Raw genomic sequence first — 16,244 nt, 5'->3', positions numbered from 1 at the left:
AATATGTCCCTGGTTTATTAGCTTGCTTGTAGAAAGCATGTCTAGATCTATTAAGTGTTCTATTCGCCGAATCGGTTAAGAACAAGTCGTATTCCAGACGTGCTTTGTCCAGCCGAGTTCTATTAGTTTGAGTTTGGCAGTTTTGTAGGGCCAGAAATGCTAAGTTGAATTCTGTTTCCAATTTTCTTGCCATCAGTGCTCGCTCCTTTTTTAAGATCCCTATTTGCCGCTGGAATGCTCCTCTGAGGACTGGCTTATGTGCTTCCCATAATGTAAGTGGGGATATTTCAGGGCTTGCATTGAGTTCTAGATAGTCTTTTAGAGCTTGTTCAATCAATTGGCAATGGGCAGGGTGTTTGAGTATAATTTCAGGAAGATACCAAGTGGGATCATGGTTTTTCGGAATGGTTGATGCCATTGTGGTGTACACCGCATTGTGATCTGACCAAGGGATGGGTATTATATTTGAATATATTATTTCAGGGACCATACCGATTGTCACAAAAATATGATCAATTCGGCTGAAGGATTGGTGTGGGTTTGAAAAGTATGTGTAGTTACGTTTTGTGGGATTGTGTTCTCTCCACGTGTCTACTAAATTGTATTTGGCTAATAAGTTGGGAAGGGTCCATTTAGCTTGGTGTTTAGGTGTGACATAGGGGGTTTTATCTAAGAATGGAAGAAGGACTTGGTTGGAGTCTCCGCAGATGAGGAGAGTCCCTATTTTATGTGAATAAATTATTTGGAAAAGATGCGATAAGAAGGGTAACGGGTTTAGATTAGGAGCATAATAAGATACTATCGTGATCTCCGTATCTAACACTTGGCCTGTTAATAGTATGTATCTGCCCTCTGGATCTTTGATTTCCATTTTTAGAGTGAATGGTGTGGTGCGATGAAAAGCGATAAGGGTTCCCCTTTTTTTGACTGAAGCAGAGGCTGAATAGACTTGTGGATAGGAGGGGTTAAAAAATCTAGGAGTCGTGTTCGTAGTAAAGTGAGTTTCCTGTAGGCAAACAATATGGGCTTTTTTGGCCTGAAATGTTCTGAAGGCCTTGGTTCTTTTCTGTGGCACATTCAATCCCTGTACATTTAACAACAATATATTCAATGGTGCCATGGTAGCTTTACTTCTCTGTCCATCTTACTGTGATAAACCGGAGGACATCTGGCCAGCCCAATCCCTGCAGACTTGGGGAAAGAAAAGGAAAAGGGGTCTCTGGGGTATTCAACCTTGAAAAGGAAGGGAAACACAGAAAAAATTAGTAAATAAACAGTCAACAATAAACCAATAAAGTTTGATAGGTTTACCCGTGGCGGGGATGGACTACCCCCGCCAGGGGAAAAGGGGATCCCATCAATCCCCCGCTTAATCTTGCGGGGAACTGAGGAGATCATGGTGGAGCACAGGTTGTTTCCGTGCGGTGGAAAACCGCTGTAAATATGTTCAAGTAAACACCGTCTGAGGTGTTTTTTCTCAACTAAGCTGTTAATAACAATAATAATTTCGAACAGGATAACACTAACTACTCGCCTTCTGTTGTTTAGGTGAGAGATATGAGAGGGGGTTAACTATCCTTAATTAATTAAAAAAGAGATTGTAGAATTCATTAGCCTATACCAAAGATGTTTTAATTGGATCATGTGTTCCATTGGAATTTTAGGAAAAAAATCCTCAAGTAGGTCCAATAGTTTGGGTAAGATTAGGCTTCTATTGATCAGATATATGTCAGATTGGGTATCTACCTATTGACCATTAAAACAATGCAGATTCTACACACCAAAACTCGCCTTGCGCCTGGACGCTGACTGGGCTACTAGTGCACGAGGTGGTGTAATGTGGTGAAGCAACTTTGGATATTATAACTAGAGGAGGATAAGAGAATGGGTTTTAGAGGTGGCTCTTAGGTGCCCGGGGTGTAATTAAATGGTGTGGGATGTCATAAGTCTGAGGGACCCTGCGAATGAAGAGGCAGGCCTTGTCGTTTCCCCCCCCCCTCCTCCCCACCCTGAGGTGAGGAGGAGGTGAGGAAATAAAAAGTGGGGGGGGGAAAGTGGAAAAAAAATGGAAAGAAGTAAGAATGTGATAAAGGTAGGAGTGCAAGGTAAAAAATGAAAAATAAGAATCGCAATAAGCGGTGAAAATGAGAATAAAATTGGGTCAAAAGAGAAAAATTTAAAAGTAGAAATTAAAAATAAGAGTAAAAAAAAATTAAAAAAAATAAAAATAAAAATAAAAAACATCAAGTTCTCAATTCATGCAATCTGTACATCTTTTCTTGTGAAGTGTTCTTATGACCAGGGGAAGAAGAAATTCATGAGGTCCTCTGGAAGGTGGTCAGTCCATGGTATCCTCTTGGTCTTGGGGTTGAGACACAAATCTTCCTCGTTTGTTTGTGTGATGAGTTCCATTGTTCTTTTCAGGTTGAATGGTGCCATTGCGGGAAGATGTTGATGCTGATCTTCTGCGGGAGGAGTTGTGTGTGATACTGTGATCAATGAGCTTCAGATCAATTAAAGCTTGGTGTAATTGATCAGGTGATCTGCACACTATCTTTGAGCCCTGGAATGTAAATCTGAGGGAGAAGGGAAATCCCCATTGGTACTTTATGTTTCGCTGTTGTAATTCCACTAAAAGGGGTTTCATTGCACGCCGTTTGGTAATTGTCAGTTGCGATAGATCGGCGAATATCTGGAAATTGTTTCCCTGGAATGTTAAACTGCTCTTCTCTCTGGCTGTTTCCAGAACCTGCTCTTTTGTTCTGTAGTAATGGAATTTTGCAATGATATCCCTGGGGGGTCCCTCAGATTTTTTTGGGGCTAATGCCCTATGTATTCTATCAAATTCCAGGCGTTCTACAGGCAGTCCCGGCACTAGCTCCTGACACAGTGCTAGAATGGTAGTCCCGGCACTAGCTCCTGACACAGTGCTAGAATGGTACCTGAAAGGTCCAGGACCGTCTCAGGAATTCCCCTGAATCTCAAATTCGATCTCCTGGCGCGGTTCTCAAAATCTTCTAGTTTGCTATGAAGTACCAAGTTCTCCTCTTTAAGCGCATCTAGTTCTGATTGGCAATCTTGAGTATAAATTTCAATTTCATCCATTTTTGCCTCTAAAGTCTCTGTGCGGCAGCCCAAGTCTCTTATTTCCTTAGTTAGACTAGTGGTGATTTGCTCTGAGGTGCGCTTTAGCGCTTTATTCAGCATTTTCTCGAATTGACTTAGGAGCTCTGAGGGGACTGTCTTACTTAATGTAGCTATTTGTGGGGTATTAGACAAGTCCTCCTCCTCACTGTCCGTGTCCATGTTCCTCAGAGAAGCTGCGGATTTCATTCCCTTTAACAAGCGTTGCTTGCCTGTCCCCTCAGTATTAGACTCTGAGGTAGCTGAGGTGGCTGAGGAGAATGCCGCCTTTTTTACAGAGCCCTTCATCTGCTGGGCCGTGCTATTAGGGTTGAATTTACCCTTATTTCTGGCACCCCCCAGCACCATATTTCAATAAAATGGTTCTCCTCACCTCCTGGGAACTCGACCCGTCGTTTTCTGTTCGTTTGCAGCTCTATTAAAATCAATTATTTGCGGTTTTCTTTCCCCACAGAGCGGAGCTCTAGTGCAGCATGACTGTGCAGCTAGACCCCGCCTCCTGGCTCCGACCCTTCTTTTTCAAGACCTCTGCAATTCTCCCTGGCATGCTATGAATCAACCTATAAAAACTGTTTTGGGCTGTCATTAATTTAACAATGACACTGGTGGCAGATTGTATGAATGATTGCAGTGCAGTGGGGGAAACGCTGCATTTCCCGCACTGCATATATGTGAAACAAAGTGGCCCAATTAAATGGTGTATTAAGGTCAGTTTGTAAGTTGGAGACATCCTGTAAGGCTGTTATTCATCTACATACCTCGGTGTCATCTGCAAAGATTGAAATGGCACTTTAAATCCCAGACCCTATATCATTTATAAATATATTAAAAATGTTGTGTCCCAAAACTGAACCTTGTGGTACTCCACTAACAACCCTAGACCATTCAGAGTGTGAATCATTAACCTCTGAATACAGTCTTTTAGCCAGTTTTCTATCCATTTACAAATTGTTTTTTCCAAGCCTGTAGACCTTACCTTGCACATTAGCTGTGTGTGTGGAAAACAAAGTCAAACATTCTTTCAAAAGCCAAGTGTACTATATCCACACTGACTCCTTTTTGTCTAAGGTTTTGCTTACCTCCTCATAAAATAAAATCAGATTTGTTTGACAACTTCTGTCTTTTATGAATGCATGCTGTCTATTGCTTATTTTTTTTTTCTACCAAACACTCATCTATGTGTTTTTTTTAATAAACTCTCCAATATTTTCCCAACTATAGACATTAAACGAACACTCTGTAGTTACTTTTTAAATGCTTTGATCCCTTTTTAAATATAGGCACCACATTGGCCTTATGGCCATATTGTCTTGTAATAGATTTTTCAAAATTGTTACACTTTAACTCCATTCCTGCATGTTGTAATATGTTGGCCAATTTATGTGGGATAATATATATATATATATATATATATATATATATATATATATATATATATATATATATATATATATATATATAAATATATATATATATATATATATTGTATTATTATGTATAAGTCCAAAATTGACCAGGCCAGATTTCAGTTGACATTTGGTACCTGTTAAAATAATTACATGTTACACATCAAAAGAGGCTTGTCGATTGTCAATATGCAAAGGTCCAGGATAAGTCTATTTTACACATCAAACCTGTAATTACATGTTACACATCAAAAGTCACTTGTCAATAGACCAAGAGACAGGATGAAATGAGAAGAGGGGGAAAAAAGGGGTACCAAAAGGGCCCCGGGGCTTTTGAATGGTGCAAATAGATAATCAGACAAAAATTGATTATAAAATTGAAAAATATAATTTATTACACAAATAATTAATATGCCATAAATACGATAAATTTGAAATACATCTCGATTAAATACGTGATATCAAGACGAAGCATTGTTTAAGTCAGCTCTACATGTTTCACTCCGACGAGTTTCTTCAGGAGCTTTCAGACATACAATGCTAAATATCAGAAGAAAAAACAACAAGACATATAATTAAATGACTGTGAAAACAATCATTTATATATCAATACATTTTGGTAAATAATGTCAAAAAAAGGGGAAAAAAAAAAATATTGATCATGAATACATCAGTTATTGTAGATAATGCATGCTCAAGGATCTCAACTATATATAAACAAGGGCCGGAAGTAAAAACAATAATATTTACTTACCAAAAAGGTAAAACAGCAAAAGACAGCAGACCATACAGGAAGGAACCAGAGTCCTCAGGGAAAACAGAACAGCTCAGGAGAACCACAGCAGGATTTTAAGCCATTAATGGAATAAATCTGAAAAATCAGGAAAGCACATGTGGAAACACATATGCAAACTACTCTCAGTTGTATTATACAACAGGGGGTGAAGAAAATATACACTCCAAAATTTTTTTTTATATATAATGAAAAATATGTATGTAATAAATTATACCTGTCAATAGTAGGCAAAAATGCCTGTTGTCAGTAGAGACAGTCTGATGTTTGCCATAGATATGGATTGAAAAGAGGATAAAGGGGAAGGAGGACACTCTCACAGCCCCTCAAATAACCTGGTCAAAAAGCGGCATCCGCTCTGTTAGAAAAAAGGGAAGAAATAATAATGTGTATTGTGAGTAAATAGGGATAGTTATCTGCCAAAAAAAAAAAAAAAAGCACAGAGCAACAAATCCCTAATGCTCACAGTGTGTTAGCACAAAGCCAAACAGCTTGTGAGGTAAATACCTGATTAGGACGAAGTCCAAAGATGAAAATGCAGAGCCACCTAGATAGCTGTGCATACAGCAGCCTTTCCTTGCATGAATTAAGTCTGGTCTCAGCTGGAGCGCCTAAACACAGCGCTTGGGCTTTAAATCTGCCACCACGGCGATGATTGACCAATCAGAGCGCCACGGTGCAGACACGTGACCAGGGCGTCAGCAGAAGGAAAACAATCCACCCAGCTGACAAGCTCAGCTGATCCCAATGTAGCCAAAAGTAGGACGGCACACATGAGACCAAGGAAAAGGTCTCTGTGGGCGGTCCAAAAGCGATCGGCGCCATTTTGGAGGCTGGAAAAGTTTCCAGTACAAGATAGCTGGAAGACAAATGGAATAGACAGCGCAGAAGCGCTGAAAAAACACAAAGCTCAAGCTGGAGATGGATGTGCTGGCGTAATTGGTCTAAAAGAAAGGGACCTGAGGGGAAACAATAATGAAAGGGGAGTGATGGACCCTCTTAACCCCTGCAGCTCCCTACGTGTCCGTATGGCTCTCCTGAATCCATCCTGCGCCCAGAGGCATGAGGGAAAAGCATTCCTTGGTGTGCCGTCATTATAGATAGAAATGATACAATAAAAATAAAACAATATGGTATATTGTTACTACTTGAAGGTAGATAAAGCAAGTTGTTTTGACATATAGTATTCATAATTGATATTTATAAATAGCACCCTGTATTTGTGAGATCCATGAGCGAGCGGATCCCACAATCATTAAACACAAAGTTTTATTTGGAGAGACAATCCATACATAATTGCATAAGAAGTTACAGTATGATAAACATACAGTGATTATTACATCTGGAAATATCCTAAGTGATTTTTGGATTTCAATAAGAAGAAAAACGGAAAACAGAAGACAAAATAATAAAATTAAATAAAAAAATAAAGTAAAGAAAAAGAAATTGATTGTAATGAATAAATGGATGAAAAATAAATAAAAATAAATATAAAAAAATATATACATATGAGTATCAATATAAAATGATGTTGATAAATATTACTGTGAAATCAGAGACATATATATATATATGTGATATATGAATTGTGAATTTGAAAATAATGATATAATGGAAGTGAAAATGAAAGACAGCCCTATAAGAAAGGTTTGAAACTCAAAGCTTCATTTAACCCTGGAGCAATCAAAGCGGACAAGGAATAAATCCACTTAACCTCCCTTTGGAGCAGTATTTTATCATAGTCACCCCCTCTCTCACCGGGGGTGATGTATTCCAGGGCAGAAAATTTCATTTTATGACTGTTGAATTGGTGGTGAATGCCTGAATGGCGGCTTATCGGGGTTTCCATCTTTTTCTTAGCAATCATGGCAACATGGTCCCTGATCCTATGGAAAAATGGACGCTTGGTTTTTCCCACGTAAAAAGCCCCACATTCGCATTGCATCAAATATACTATGCCAATAGATTGGCATGTTACAGAGAAAGTGGGTTTCAATATTTGTCCATTTGGAAGATTCACGGTGGTGGAAGCGTGAATATAACAACAAAATGGGCATTTGTGGCATGGTCTAGAGCCCCTGGGTCCACAGAGACGTGTATTACCTAAGGAATAATGGCTGCGAACCAGAGACAGGATGAGTCTATTTTACACATCAAACCTGTACTCAGGTCACATATTACACAAATCAAAAGGAGTTAGGGGCCAAACAAGATTTACTACGCATATCAAATGGGACAGATAATGACTCTGATGTGCTCAGGCCACCTTTGTATCTGTAATCTAATAACACATGTCAGAAGAAGCTTGTTAGTATGCAAGAATGCAAAATTAGGAATATGTGATGATTGAAGCCGTCTCTGACTAGGGTCATTATCTGTCACTCTGAAAGACAGGATGTAGATCAAAGACGGCCAATCAAATTGCTCAGCTATTCAGTGGATAGGGAATATAATTCTGGAGGTCAATCTTGTTACTCAAAATATTCTCTGTATATTCTCTGAATATGAAGGCACAGGTCTAGGAAAAGATGAGACTTTGAATTACTCTGTTGGCTTTGTATTATCTGTGGAATTTGGACTTTATTCTGTATTGGAAGTCAAATAAATGCACTCTCTGGAGAACTTGAGTTTGCTGCGGAACAACATAACTTATAGTCATCATACTAATACCTAAATATCAATTATCTAACCGGACTCCACTATATATGACTTCACTACACTGCAGTGCCGTTACTCCCAGGGCCGGATTAACAATGGGGCTGATGGAGCTGCAGCTCCAGGCCCCTTTCTCAAGATAGGCCCATTTGCCCAAAAAAAAAAAAAATTTTTTTTTTTTTTTTTAAGAATTTTTTTTTTCTAAGATCGAATTTGGGGGGTTGTAGCTCGATGACCAGAGGTCACAGAAACCCTACATTTGGGGGTAGGCATGGGAAGACCTACCCCACAACTGGTTAAAATATGGGACGGCTATCATTTATGGTTCCGGAGATACGGGCCTGCTTGCACAGCCTGTCAGAAGCTACATTCAGAGCGGCCAATATAAATACAAGCTGACACACTACAGCAGACTGATAGGATCACAGTGCTTATAATAATTATTTGTATATTACTCATGGTAATTAACCCCTTGCCACCCAGGCCAATTCTGACACTTCTCTACTACATGTAAAAATCATCATTTGTTTTTTGCTAGAAAATTACTCTATGGTGGTCTTTGCACTTTTTATGTTGCACGGTATAGAGCTGCACGATTCTGGCTAAAATGAGAATTGCAATTTTTTTGCTTAGAAGATAGATCACGGTTCTCTCACGATTGTTGCGGCGTAACATCATCTTTCACATAAAAACAAAGAAAAAAAATGGGCTAACTTTACTGTTTTGTTTTTATGGTTTTTATTATTCATTGAAGTGGGAAAATGCAGTGTGACATAACATATTGCAGCAATAGCCATTGTATTCCCTAGAGTCTCTGCTAAAATATATATAATGTTTGGCAGTTCCAAGTAATTTTCTAGCAAATAATATTGCTTTCTAACTTAAGAAACAAGTGTTGGACTTTAAGTGGTTAAATTTAGTTACAATGTTAGTTAGTTACAATGTTTCATTTTGTTTACAAACTTCGCAGACTGCCCAGATTTGTTCTTTACACACAGAAGTGTATCCCTTTGATCTAAGAAGGAAGTGTCAGTTACAATGTTTCCTGTTAAAAACTTGGCAGACTGCCCAGATATTTTCTTTTGACAGCTGAAAGTCTCTCCACTTGTTATATGAAAGAATCAGCAAACTCTGCATTGAAGATCGTCAGGGGGGTTGAATCGAGATCACGATTTTTTTAACGATTAATTGTGCAGCTCTAGCACGGTATTTGCGCAGCAATTTTTCAAACATGTTTTTTTGGGAAAAAATGTTTCATTCATTAAAAAAACAGTTAGTTAGTTAAGTTAGCACATTTTTTTTTGGTATCCTAAGCGATGCTTTACATTTTTTTAGGTTACATGTTTAGAGTTACGGAGGAGGTCTAGTACTAGAATTATTGTTCTCGCTCTAACGATCGTGGCGTATGTAACCTGTGTGTATCTGGCTCTGATACTACCAGTGCCTACCCAGCCACTGACTACTATCTCTCCCCAGCCTGTCCCCACACACCCTCTCACCTGCTGACCTGTGGCTGGGGGAATCACTCCTGCAGTGTTATTGTGTTCTGCCAGTGCGTACAATGATCAGTGTTGCTAAATTTAGCTGGCAGCACTGATTGTTTTAAGAAAAAAAAACAGGCTGGTTGTACTCAAGTTGATTAATAGATTGCCTTGTGTAAAATCAGCTAGCCCATACATAGATTTACTATGGCTGGTCTCTGCATAATTGGCGTAATTTCAATTCATGTATGACCCGCTTAACCACTACTCAGTCCCTAAATATCCTTCCACTCCTGTACATAGTGCTCACTGTCATACTCTCCACACTCCTCTCCTGTACATAGTGCCCACTGTCATACCCTCCACACTCCTCTCCTATACATAGCGCCCACTGTCATACCCTTCACACTCCTCTCCTGTACATAGTGCCTGCTGTCATACACTTCTCTCCTGTACTTAGTGCCCACTGTCGCACCCTCCACACTCCTCTCCTGTACATACTGCTCACTGTCATACCCTCCACACTCCTCTCCTATACATAGTGCCCACTGTCATACCCTCCACACTCCTCTCCTATACATAGTGTTCACTGTCATACCCTCCACACTCCTCTCCTATACATAGAGCCCACTATCATACCGTCTACATTCCTCTCCTGTACATACTGCCCACTGTCATACCCTCCACACTCCTCTCCTGTACATACTGCCCACTGTCGTACCCTTCACACTCCTCTCCTGTACATACTACCTTTTGCCGTACCCTTTGCACTTCTTTCCTGTACATAGTGCCCACTGTTAGACCCTCCACATTCCTCTCCCTCACCTGCACATACTTCCCACTTATATACCGTCCATACTCCTCCCCTATGTCGCTTACCCACAAAAACAGTTCTTTAAAATTATACTGAATATCCTCAATGTTACCAGCTCTAGAATGGACACACTTTTGTTAGTTCAACTAAAGGAAATATCAGTTCTCATATTTGTTCTGCCCCATTATTAGTACTCATTTAATTTTGTGATTACTACTATGATGTATAGAGGAACAGCTGGGATCTCAGCTACTCTAAATATAGCACTTATATAAAAAAGTGGCCCTGAAAATATTTTTTAAATGTTGGCAACTGTGCACTTAGGCACTGCCCAAGGGCCACCGTCCACTGGGTCAGTAGGGGGCCCCATGAGAGGCTCCTGGGATCCTGTGATAATAAAGCGGTAGTAAACTTTCCTGACATTACTACTTTTTAGAGGCCCTGGGGTAGGTTATGCCACAACGTACAAGTATGCACAGCATATTAGCACATCAGTGTACACTTCAATTTTCAGACTGAGCCCTCCAGTGCTGCGATGAATCAGGCGGGGCCTGGACACTTCCATCTTCACCCGGTCTTCCTTCTGGGTTCTGTGCCTTTGGTCACTTGCCTTGGCTGGGCTGCGTTCATGTCATTCCCACGCATTTATTTATTATTTATTACACCCCATTCACACCTCCGCGACAAAACGCCCGACGCCGGCCGCTCGTGCTGCTGGAGGGGAGAATTCCCATTGCTGTCTATGAGATGGTTCACATCTCATAGACGCCGTACACCTGCGGCATGAAAAAAAGTCCCGGACCCTTTTTTTCAGGCGGCATTGGCGTTCGGCCATACAAAGCAATAGGAAGGATTTGTAAAAAAAAAGTTACACTATTCGTGGCAAAATACGTCGCGTACGCGGCGTTACTTGTCGCGGAGGTGTGAATGCAGCCTAAAAGGCCCCACCAAAATCCTCAGCACCAGGCCCATGATGTTCTTAATCTGGCCCTGGTTACTCCAGTCAGTTTCAGGGTAGTTACAATTCCCCATTATTATCAATGTCCCAGCCCTTTCTATCTGTGCAAGAAGCTGAGTCCTTGCCTCCTCATTAACACTGGGTGGCCTGTAACAAACTCCCAATGATTAATTTTGTAGTACTAACACCCATATGCAGTTCCACCCATAATGCTTCAGCCTCATCACACTCTATCGACTAGGTCTTCTTTCACACTTGATTTGAGATCACTTCTCACATAGAGACCGACACCACCACCTTTACATTTTACCCAGTCTTTCAAAAGAGCATACATAGCCAGGAATATTTATTTCTTTATCGTACACCACAGGACACAGAGCCAGGTGTTGCCTGTAATGTCTCTCTTCGGAAGACTGAGCTCTGGGGTCCAGCACATTCGCTCTATACGCTAAAAATCCTGGCAAGTCTTTTACAAGGCCCAGGGAAGAGGTCTCCTTTAAGTAGGAACCCATGCCCCTGAAGGTTGGCACGCAGACCCCGCCGTGATGGGGAAAGATTGGTTCTGCTGGGCAGAAAACCTGCGGCAGGGGACAAGGTGAGTTAGGAAAAGGTCCTAAGTTTTAAACTTAAAGGGGTTGTAAAGACAAAAATATTTTCCTCTTAAATTAAAGTCTGACAGTAGCTGATAAAGTAACAAGTAATGTTTTGCATTATAACTAGTTTAATACCTGTTGAAATCGAGCTGTTTTATTCACCTCCAGCACTCCTGAATCGTTATTCTCACTGACTTCCTGGTTTGCGGTGCGCATTCATTCTTGCTACATCACGGCCTAATGGGAACTACAGTTCCCATTAGGCTTGGCCTCCATGCCTGTGAGGGATAAAAGAGCATCTTCACGCAGGGCTGGAGTCATAGGGAGGGGGTGAGCACATTCTGCTTTCCACCATGTAAAACGGCTCAGATGCTGGTGGAAAGCAAGAAGAGGAGAGACAGGAAATGGCATTTTCAAACCTGGATTACTGTATTTTGTAGGTCAAAAGGAAAAATGAGGTAAGTGATATTTAAATGCTTTTGCTTACAGCAATCAATTGATCTAATAAAAAACTAACCTTTAGTGTTCCTTTAAGGACCTTTCCTATTTTGTGTGGGTGTAATTTTTGTGGCCACCACTGGGGGGAGTAAAGAGCTGAGTTTTGACTCACCAGGCTCCAAAGCAGTGTCAGTTCCCGGCCACAGCACATTCCTTCTGCTGCAAGCTCTGCCATAGACACTGCCCTCCTCCTCCTTCCAGATAGACTGGAGGATCTCCCTCACGCAGGAGAACGCCATTAACCACACAGGGGTGCGGAGGATGCACCTAGGACACGCACACGGGGGCTTTATGATGATCTCAATGGGAGGGGGAGGGCCTAAACAGGGACGGGCGCGCACACGTGCGTGGGCACGTTTTATAACAGCAAAACAGGCAGGAGCTTCCCTGCAAGGGACACAGCAGTGTTTAAGGGCACGTAAGATCTCCATGTGGTTGGCTAAGCACTCCCAAAGGATAAGACACCCATTCTGGCATGAAACTGTGTGTTATTAGTTGCATACTTTATATGTAGATTGCTAAACTAGCACAGTAGTATATGTATTTGTTGATACCTTGCTTGGCATTGTGTCTTCCCAAAGAAGAGGCTCTGGGAGAAGCAAAAAAGCATCGCCGCCAAGGATAGGAGGCTCTAGCCGCGCCTACTCGGTACCCTCCTCTCCTGTAATACCTGAAGTATTTTTACAGGATGAACCATTACCTCTATCAGGTGTTGCAGCCTCTCCTGTGGTGCCTGTGCCTGCATATGTCACTGAAGACACTTTGGCGACAGCCCTAAATAACTTAGAAGGGATAATCACTGCGTTAATCGCAAAGTCCTCAGAAACGGACAAAAAGCGAAGCAGATATTCTCCTGTTGTTTTAGATCTCCTTGCAGAAAGATCTGAGGAAGATGAGGCCCCATCAGGGGATGAGGACTCGGAGCGATCCGAGCTATCAGAGGAACCTTTTTCTGCCTCTCAGGTTCTAAAGTTACATGTGCAATATTATACTGAAGCGGTGCGCTCCACATTCAGTTTACCCTCCTAAGGAGTTAACTGAATCACCTGTCTTCTCTCTGGGCTCGTTAAGATCCCCACAGGCTGCCTGTGCCTTTCCGATTCATCCTTTATTGGAGAATCTGATTTACGCAGACTGGAAACACCCAGATATGGAGGAGACATTTTCCAAGAAGTGGAGTCTGCATTCTGTGGATGCAGCGATTTCTTGTGTAAATAAAAGCCTAACTTGTCCGGTGGACAATGTCCAGGTATTTAAAGATCCTTCTGAAAAGAAGTTGGAATCTTTACTAAAATCTTCCTTCCTCTTGGCAGGCGCAGTAACCCAACCTGCTGTAGTGGTGGTGGGTATGTGTCAGGTCTTAAAGGACCAAGTGAAACAGGGGATGAAAGATCTGAACAGATAAAATTTTGGGAAAATATGCCCAGGTCCTTATGTTTTACAGTGGATGCCATTAGAGATTCTATCCAACAGGCATCCCGCCTCACGCTCCAGCTGGTGCTTATGCGTAGAATAGTTTGGCTAAGGCATTGGTTAGCAGAGGCCCCATTCAAAAAGCTTTTGGGGATGACTTGGAGAAGTATATCCAAAAGATATCAAGTGGTAAAACTACTCTTCTGCCAGAGAAAAAGAAAAAGAAGCGTCCTTGTTTTAAGCTCTCTCTCTACCCGACTCCTGGTAGATCTAGAACCAACATTCTGAAGGAACTAGGGATCTTGGGTCCAGTGCTTTCTACACTCATTAACGCTAGAAAGCCAGCCTCCAGGCTTATCCACTATAGAGTCTGGAAGGCATATGTTTCATGGTGTGAAACTAAGAAATGGAATCCTCAGATGTATAACATAAGTAGGATTCTCGCTTTTTGCCAGCTAGGAGTGGATATGAAATCGGCTCTTAAGGGTCAAATATCGGCTCTATCTTTTCAAAGACCACTGGCATCTCATTCCCTAGTTTGGGCTTTTATTCAGGGAGTACTGCGGATAAATCCGCCAGTCAAGTCTCCCTTGTGCCCATGGGATTTGAATTTGGTATTGTCAGTATTGCAAAAGCAACCTTTTGAACCTATTCGCCAAATTCCTCTGATCCTTTTAAGCAGAAAATTGGCCTTTTTGATTGCTATCTCTTTGGCTAGAAGAGTGTCAGAATTAGCAGCTCTTTCTTGTAAAGAACCTTATTTAATTTGGCACAAGGACAAGATTGTTCTACGACCCCATCCAAACTTTTTACCAAAGGTGGTGTTGGCATTTCATTGGAATCAAGATATTATTTTTGTCTTCCTTTTTTCCTGATCCGCAGACATCGGAGGAAAAGTTATTGCACTTTCTAGATGTAGTGAGAGCAGTAAGAGGGTATCTGCAGGCAACCGCTCAGATGCGTAAAACAGATGTTTTGTTTATTTTACCAGATGGTCCCAAGTAGGGACAAGCAGCATCAAATTCCACCATCTCCAGGTGGATTCGACAAGTAATTATTCAAGCTTATAGTTTAAGGAACAAAATTCCTCCTTCTTCTGTTAAGGCGCACTTGACCAGAGCTTTGAGCGCTTCATGGGTGGTGCATCATCAGGCTTCAATGGCTCAGATCTGTAAAGCTGCAACTTGGTTTTCAGTCCATACATTTACCAAATTCTATCAAATAGATATAAGCGGACATGAGGATTCTGCCTTCGGGCGTAGTGTACTGCAGGCAGCAGTCTAGGGCTTCTTGTCCTTTTACGGCCTGCTCGGATCTGTGTCTTCCATCCTTCATATTGAGCATTGCTCTGGGACGTTCCACTATGTAATGAATAAGAGGCTCCGTGTCCTGTGGTGTACGATAAATAAAATAGGATTTTTAATAACAGCTTACCTGTAAAATATTTTTCTTGGAGTACACCACGGGATACAGAGGTCCCCCCTGCTTATGGGAACCTTACTGCTTTGCTACAAAACTAAGGTACTTCCCTGATGGGAGGAGTTATATGGAGGGGGACTGTCTTTGATTGCTTGTGCCAGTGCCCAATCACCTCTGGTGACCATACAACCCACTATGTAATAAATAAGAGGCTCTGTGTCCCGTGGTGTACTCCAAGAAAATGATTTTTACAGGTAAGCTGTTATTAAAAATCATATTATTACAATTGTGAAGAATGAAGCAAAGATTCAGCAATACAAATTAAATCATAGTTCTCTACATGCACTAAAGCTTCTAATTCAGTGAGTTTATATTCATATAGTCCTGTACTGTACCAAATGATAATACATTTAAGTATGTCAAAATCCTTTTTATTTTTTTTTATTTTTTTTTATTTTTTATGTAATTAGATTTGTAGGGTTTTTATAATTTTTTTAATCGGTTTGGTGCCAAAAGTTTCCTTCAAAATATACAGCAGCTAATTGAGATATTTATGGCTGATGGTCAGCAAGTCTTGTACGCCCCCACTTGAAGTATCACCACTGCACCTCTAGAAGATAAAAATGACTAACCTGCTGCCACTTTAATGAAACTGTGAACTGTATTTTTAAAACAAATAAGTGGCACTAAATTACACTCATGTGTATTAAACTACAATAGTGTAAAAATCGTGAACCTAAAAATAAATAAAATAAAGTGAAAAAAAATTAATGAATAACAAGATTTAAAGTATCGTTATAAAGATAATTGAAATAATCAGTGCAACAATGTAATGAAGTTAGCAAGTAAAATCACAGCAAAAAGCTCTGTAGTGGTATATAGTGTGCTCACGGAGGATCCGAGGTGTATGGCTTGGATATCACTCTCACCTGCTCCTCTAGTTAGAACCGTCACTCCCTGATCTGGTGTGCATCGTGAAGTGCTTACAGATGATTGCCGTTTAGCCATGCCCCAACATGTTTCGTCATACAGACTTATTCATGGGATTGTCCAAACAGCACAGCAATCCT

At 40.9% G+C, this 16,244-nt stretch overlaps 1 protein-coding gene and 1 long non-coding RNA gene across 2 annotated transcripts in view; one reads left to right on the top strand and one right to left on the bottom strand.

The window, feature by feature from the left end:
- Positions 1-16,244, top strand: part of AHCYL1 (adenosylhomocysteinase like 1) — an 810,468-nt gene that overhangs the window by 239,575 nt on the left and 554,649 nt on the right. The window lies entirely within an intron of this gene.
- Positions 5,051-5,934, bottom strand: LOC120927155. The gene is made up of 3 exons (XR_005747047.1): positions 5,851-5,934; positions 5,305-5,421; positions 5,051-5,090 (listed from the first exon to the last, which is right to left on the bottom strand). It is a non-coding gene; the product is annotated as an uncharacterized LOC120927155 (long non-coding RNA).

This window comes from Rana temporaria, chromosome 2, assembly GCF_905171775.1.
Source record: "Rana temporaria chromosome 2, aRanTem1.1, whole genome shotgun sequence".
NCBI classification, from domain to species: Eukaryota; Metazoa; Chordata; class Amphibia; order Anura; family Ranidae; genus Rana; species Rana temporaria.
The sequence above is the reverse complement of the archived record's forward strand: the minus strand, read 5'-3'. Positions and strand labels throughout refer to the sequence as shown.